This window comes from Pezoporus occidentalis, unplaced genomic scaffold, assembly GCF_034315485.1.
Source record: "Pezoporus occidentalis ecotype Australia unplaced genomic scaffold, CSIRO_AGI_Poc_V1 ctg11, whole genome shotgun sequence".
Classification (NCBI taxonomy): domain Eukaryota; kingdom Metazoa; phylum Chordata; class Aves; order Psittaciformes; family Psittacidae; genus Pezoporus; species Pezoporus occidentalis.
This window is the reverse complement of record NW_026912886.1, coordinates 5548820-5556160: the sequence shown is the minus strand read 5'-3', so window position 1 is coordinate 5556160 and position 7341 is coordinate 5548820.

Sequence of the window (7341 nt, the reverse complement as noted above, 5' to 3'; positions counted from 1 at the left end):
TTTATGACAAATGCCCTATTTCTGACACCTGACAAGTGTGAAGGGGCCCAACAACAACAACAAAAAAAAACCCATAGGAAAAGTCTTTGCCTTGATAGGAACACATCAGCTCTAAGGAATTTGACTTAGGTAACACCTATATGTCAGATAGTTGGCACAGTTCTAAGTGAAAAATGAAGATTTTCTAGCCTTACTGATATGAACAGTCTCACTGCCTTGGGGAATGGGATTAAAATGTCTACAAAGAACAGCATGGAAGGTGAAAGTCTTTGGGAGCCATACATGTTCAGACTGATATATGATGTAACAGGGATAAGCTGAGACCTAAAGTGAAAGAGAAGCCTCTACTGAACAGAGCGAGCTCTAGAAGTGTGTGATATGTAATGTGTGTTTCATTGGTTTGAATTTAAAGAAAAGTATTTAACTCATCTGACTAAGCTGCTCATCTACCCATGTAGCTGCTACCCAACCATGCCAAAACCACAGGTTAGAGTCAGGCCATTTGGGAGCTTTAAATAAAATGAACCGGGGCTGGATTAATTTAGAGAGTAATACAGTACTAGGTCAACTAAAAAAGAAAAAATGTTGCCATTTAATAAACAGTCAAGGTTTTTGTTTCTCCCTTTTCATAAAATCTAACCCTACTGAAGGCAACACTTCTTCAATATACTAGCAATTGCTTAAAAAAATGGTAAGGAGTCAACAGTTTGTTAAAACAGTATTAGAATTCACTATGCTGAAGGCTTGTTGAATATGAAATGGCAGTGCAGTCAGCAGCAGTGGATAAAGTCTAGGCTCTCTTAGTCTGGTCTCTGCTTTCAGATGAGTTTCAAAATGCATCAGCGTAGGACGAAAGGCTGTGAAAACATCCTGCACAGAAGGTGTGGTATGTAGAATATATGAAAAAGCAGTGACAAGTAACTGAACTCCCCTTTGTAATGTTAAGATCCAGTAATTGTGCACTAATAACTGGCGTATAAAAGTGTTTGTTGCTGTGGATTCCTACTGCCCACCAGCATTCCTTACAAAGCTGACTACTTCCAAACTGGCTGCTATGTCCTCAGCAGCAGTGAGCTTCCAAGTTGCCCAACACAAGGATGGCTTTTTTCTCTGACTCTTCCCAATGAAGCAAAGGCAAACTGACTCTTGGCTTCATGTGTTTTGAGGTAACCACTCTGAAAGTAGTCAGCTTTCTATAGGGCATTACTCTATAGAGGTGCTACAGAAACATTAATCACCAAGAACTGTGGCAAACCCACTCAATATTGCAATCATAAACCACACATGGCAAATACACCAGATTGTAGTGATGAGGGTGCATGGAAGAAAGTTGGTACTGTTCCATTAATAAGGACACTGGGGAAAAAGGAGGATGTAACAGTGTGTCACAAATTGTCACCTATCTCAAGAGTTAGGTCTTTAAAACAAGTTTTCACTCTTACTAATTCACCAGCTGATCTCTTTTTAGCTAATTTACTAACACTTCTGTGGGAAGATTAAACCAGCAAACACTGATTGAGTTTCTATTGATTAGCACCAATCTCCAAAGCAAGCAAAAACTAAAGGAAAATGATCCTTTAAAAGGCAAAGAACTTAAGTAGGATGATCTCAACACTGGGAATCAGCAATTTCTAATTCTGTTACCCCTCAACATAAGTTGGTTTTGGAGAAATCACAAAGACTGGCTGATGAAAATGCATGTGTGCATCTGCTGGACTGAAATTAGGAGCTGCATGTGCAAGTCAGGACGCTGCAAAAAGATACTCCACATTATGCACATGCATCCACGAACATGTGTACAAGTGTGGCAAGGATATATTGTGCATTTTGATATAAGCCAAAGTATACCCGTAGCTCTGAAAAAGTCCGTTCAAAAAAGGATGCAATTCCCATACCCGTATGCAGGTAGGGGAATATGCATATGCTAGTGCAGAGAGCTCTCTGAAACTTGTGTTCTGAAAATTGTTTTTAAATCTTTTACAAAATAAATATGAAGCAGCAAGCTAAAGCCAGATCTACCAGAAAGCCCAAGATCCTACTGCAGTGCTAATAGGAAGCCTAACAGGCTGTTAGGTACTGACACAATTCTTCCTGAAGTCTCAGTCTGCTTCCACCTAGCAGCTGTTTCAGTTGGAAGGAGTTTAACTTCCATAATGCAAATAATAAGGAGAAAGTTGCAGGAACTGTAAACAACAAACATCCAGTTTCCTGCAATTCCAGCATGTATTTATCACATCTTGCAAAAGTTTATTGGATAAATAGCTATTTCTAGGCTGTTGGCCAAGAAGGACCTGAACAAAGCAGCAATTTCAAAGTCAGGAGAAGCATGTAAACCAGGAAGAGACTGCCTTTTGTTTTGTGGTCATTACATTTAAATTTCCTCCTAAACAAAGTAACGCATGAGAATGTGCTGCATCAGCCAGGGAACTGTACACACACACCACCTACAGCCATCAAATCAATGCTCTCATCTGCCTGTAAAGCAGTGTTTGGTAAACACCTCTAGTTAAACCTTTTAGCATTCATGCAGAGATCATTTAATCTGACACTCAAATAAAGCAAACTATTGGACCCAAATAAAACAAACTACTGGACCCTACTCAATTGTGGTAGAGACCAGCTCTGCGGAGGAAACAGGGAAGGATGTCTTCTCCAACTGATAATGCACAATGGTTCAGAAAGATAAAATAAAACTATTCCAAGTTGGAGTACAATCAGGACAACAAAATCCTTAAGTTTACAAAAGGAGGTTTGGAGACCAGCTCTTCAGTAGCCACGAGTTCACGACCTTAGCTTTGTATTTAATCTAAAAGCCTCACTGTGATCTCTCTAGAACAGTGCTCCCTACCAGGAGAGTGGGACATCACCTCACCTGTAATTGCTGGTGATGAGAAAGTCTCCAACACCATCCCTTCTTCATGCAGGTATTCTGGTGGGACCTACTGGTCAGATTAGCAGGTTTGCTAGTCTCGCCATTACCACCTTCTTCTGATGCACACACATGGTGACAAAAGACCCCCCACTGCTGTGCATCCTTTTCCTGCCTCATCTTCATTGTAGCTACTTCCAGCTCTCACTCAAGTACCGCACATGGCATAGGAGACAACAGGGTCTCAATATTAAACGTGGGCCATGAAGGAGTTTTGACAGCACTGCACTTGTGTCTAGGTTTTATTGAGACAGACTAAATGAACTTTATATCCGTTAATCACTAGTGAATGAGTTTATTGCAGTGGTTTAACCTTTCTTGTTTGTGAAGTTCTGCTAAAGGTAATGGGAAACACTCAAGATCATAGACCAAGCAGACATGCACACATATCCCTCACAGCAGAGTTTAGACAGGCAGGCAGTATTTGCACAGTTGAGGAATATGGTACCCTAGAGGAAAAATCTCATAGGCATTTTCCAGTCAAGAATCATAAAAGGTGTCCCTGAACCCTGGGACCACCACTACTGCAGGCTTGTAGAAACACGTCTGCAGAGCTGTTTTTTTTGCAGTCTATAGGCCTAGAAATGCTTATTTGCTGTCCAGAAAAATCCAATATAACAGACCATAAATACATCAACCTGTTTTTGTAGTCCTTCCACATTCTGGCTGATAAAATCAATAACGTACCATTTCCACACATAGCGAGCAGTAGCTGAGTTGTTCTGATTTGATGTAAACAGGCCTAAGGGGCTTCTCTTTGAAGCACTTGTCACATGGGCCAAATACAACTGCTAAAAAGGTCTGGTCCATCTTTGTTGCTTGAGAGAGCTGAAAGAGATGGAGAAGAAGGAAAGAGTGCATTCCAGTCCAGCACAAAGCTTCCCATGACTGCTCTGCTAGCTAATGGCAGCCTAGACTGAATATAGACATCTGTAGGCTGGATTATCTCTCTGTGACTAATCCCTGAAGCTTGAACTGTCACTATATGCAAGAGACTAACATGCTCTGCAGATTATATTTCTGTGAAGAAAAATACAAAGCAAAATACATATATTGTGTTATAACATGCACGGATTATACATGGTTATAATGTGCACATGGATTCACTACACGCAGGAAATTATTCTTAGTTTCTAACTACTGTCAGCAGACAGTAACCAGAAACTTCTAACAGCAGCTGGATCTGTGCTAAACCTGCACTGATCAATACTGGTTTTCCGCTACATTATTAAACAGTCAATATTATGCATTATTTTTAAAGCTGAAAAGACAACCCAGGAATCAGTCAGCAGCAACAAAAATATGAACAATGCACTGCTTGCACAGGAATTGATGCTTCAAGCACACTGAAAGCTGGGTCATTATGAACCCACTTTTGTCCTCAAGCCAGCCATCTCTAGGATTAAAGCACTACCATCAACAGAGATTCAAATCCAACTTCAGAGTCAAACCCAAACAAGGATAATACCGTACTGTCATTTTTCTCTGTACATTTTTCATAGGGAAAATGGGACCTTTCACCACTTCTAAAATGAAAGATTTTAACATTATTTAAACATGTACATAAATAATGAGTTTATGTGTAACGATCAGAAGAAGCTATTGCAAGAGAGACTTAAATGGAGCAAAAGAAATTCAATGAGCTATGCAGAATTTAGAATTTGTTTGGCTGGACATTATACAACCCAAAATTTATTCTATGCCCCTCCCTGCATTCTGCTGCTTATTCTTACATATTTCAGTGGACTACTTGAACAGAGAGATGATAAACTCAGAACTTCTGCCCACACTCAAGTCAGTAAGTTTTGCTGTTGTCTCCAGGTGATGCTTAACTTCATCGCAAGACATGTGGGAAACAATCTGTCCTGAAAGGAACTACAGCACATTAACCTGAAATATGGATGGAGCTTTCAGTCAGCTACTCACAGTTGAGGAGGTTTATATTCCATTTGATGAAAAACAGCAAATATGTCCTGAAGTTTTCAATGCATTTTTTTGCAAGCAATGAGCCTGAGACCACGAGCTGCCATCCTTTCAGGGAGTGTCTCTGTGCTGGTATTGCTCATATCTTTAAAATGACTACAGCACCAGGGCTCAGGTCTGTTAGATTACTTAAACTGGACATTTACAACTCAATAACGTGTTATTCTGAGGTTCTTAGAATTAGTTGTTCCCACCAAGGCCAACTCAGGTGATGAAATCACAGATTTATATACTTGGTGCGAAGCCTTGAGACACTAGGCCAACTGGACTGTGGGAGGAAACCCTTCATTTCAGAAGAAGTGGAAAATGAAGATATTACAGGGAATCTTACATGCCATCCTATTTGGACAAAACATCATTACTATTTCTAAGGACTTTATACAAGGATCTGTTAGGCTTGGAATAGATAATCTGGGCAGAATTAATCTTTGATAAAGTGTAAGAATTCGCTGGAGTAACATACAGGGTGAATCATAACTGCTCAGTATCTTACCTCAGATGAGATTATGACGTTACAAAATTTTGCTACGAGAGGAGCCATCAAAACTTCTGAATAATTAAAAAGCAGTTTTATACCTGAGATTGATTGTGATAATGGTGGATTTTTACACTATTTTATAAAGACAAACTATTTAAACCAAAAAAAAAGGTCTAAAAAAATTACAACTTCTTGCACTGTAGCCTGAAATTTTAACTTGCTGGTTTTTAAAGTTACAGTAGAAATTTACAAATGATGTCATGGTGAAACATGAAGAAATACGCTACTTAGAAATTCTATACAATGAATCTCGTTGATAAATATCCAAAATTACCCACCTTTTCAAGCAGCAAGAACCTGGAGATTCTCAAGACGACTAAATAAGCTGTGTGCAACTGTGAACACAGAAAGGCAACCTTCCCATTAAGTCTACTTAAAGGGTATTTAAAGCTCAGCCTCTTCCAGTGCTAACACCTCAGGTCAGCTATGTACTAATGATTATAATTTAAAGACTTAACTTTAACTGCCCTCTTTCATAATATAAAGAACATAAACTATTAGGCACACTAGATCTCACCTTCCTATTCCACATAGCAGCAATTTTTGGATGGTTTGCAAATGTTAAAGTTTAAACATACTGGAGAGATAATGACGACTGAGTTTTCCAACTATTAAATTGACATTCAGACAAATAGCACTGTCAATGCTAAGTTTATCTCATATCCCTAATGAAATTTAAAAGTCAAACTGATCAGTGTCTGTGCTGGTTCTTCCTTGGATATGCTTTTACTATTCACCTGTTTCAATTCAATAGACTTAAAATCAGTAAGATAAAAAATTGTTGCTTTTTCACATGTTCTGAAAAATTTTTGGGAAATTTATGAAAACATGTCTGAAAAAATTAAAAAATGCTGAAGATCACATCTACTTGAGACTATTGAAGTCACTGACTTATGCCATCAGATGTTTGCATTTGATAGGCAAGAGGATCTGAGACAAAATGAAGGGGGAAAAAAGGGGGAAAAAATGAGGTCTCTGCCCAGCAGAGACTTGGGTAGAGGTCACCTGTCCTAATCTTTCTCTATTAGAATATTATGGAAACACAGGACTGACAGGGACCTATGTATGCTTCTGAGTCCTATGGGCAGAAACTGCAGGAGTCGCATGTCTAAACACACCCAAAGATGCCAACAGCACCTTACACATCTCACCATAAGGCATTTCAGTGCTTTCCCATTCAGCAGGGATCATTTGACATTTTCCCAGTTGAACTAAACAGCTTTCTCCTTTGCTAGCACCCTAGGAAAGTTAACCTCAGTAATGCCTCTTTCATGGATCTGCCTTCTGCAGTCTAAAACTGCTCCTTATATTTAGAAGGATTACAGATAACACACAGAATTTTGTACCTGCACTCTGGTTGAAGGTATTGTCAGCAAAAGTAAGGTTCTGAGAGCATAGCAGACACTGATCATTTTGAACTTGCTTTTAAAAACACACTTTGTTGCTTGCTAACACACTGTTGATAGCGATCTTCACACAAACCTCCCAAAGTAACCTCACATCAAATTGCCAGGACATCTTTCCTTAATCAACAATTTTTGTCATAATGACATACACGCCTTCTGATGCTTCTGTGTGATGGATGTAGTCTAAGAGTGAGCCGTGGTTTTACTCACACAGTCGCAGGTAACAGATATACAGGTCCAGTAACTGTGAAAAAAGGCTATATATAAACGAAAGCAACAAAACTTGCTTGCAGCAAAATACTTACAGAAATCCATGAGGAGGCAGGACAGCATACCATTCTGACAGGAAAATACACCACAGCAAACGAAGAGATGTTTATGGTGCAATACAAGACTATCAGTATTCACTGATGTTCACAGAGTTAAAAGTTTCAAATGATCCCATACTGAAAACATAACTATTGCATCACTCAAAACACTACAAA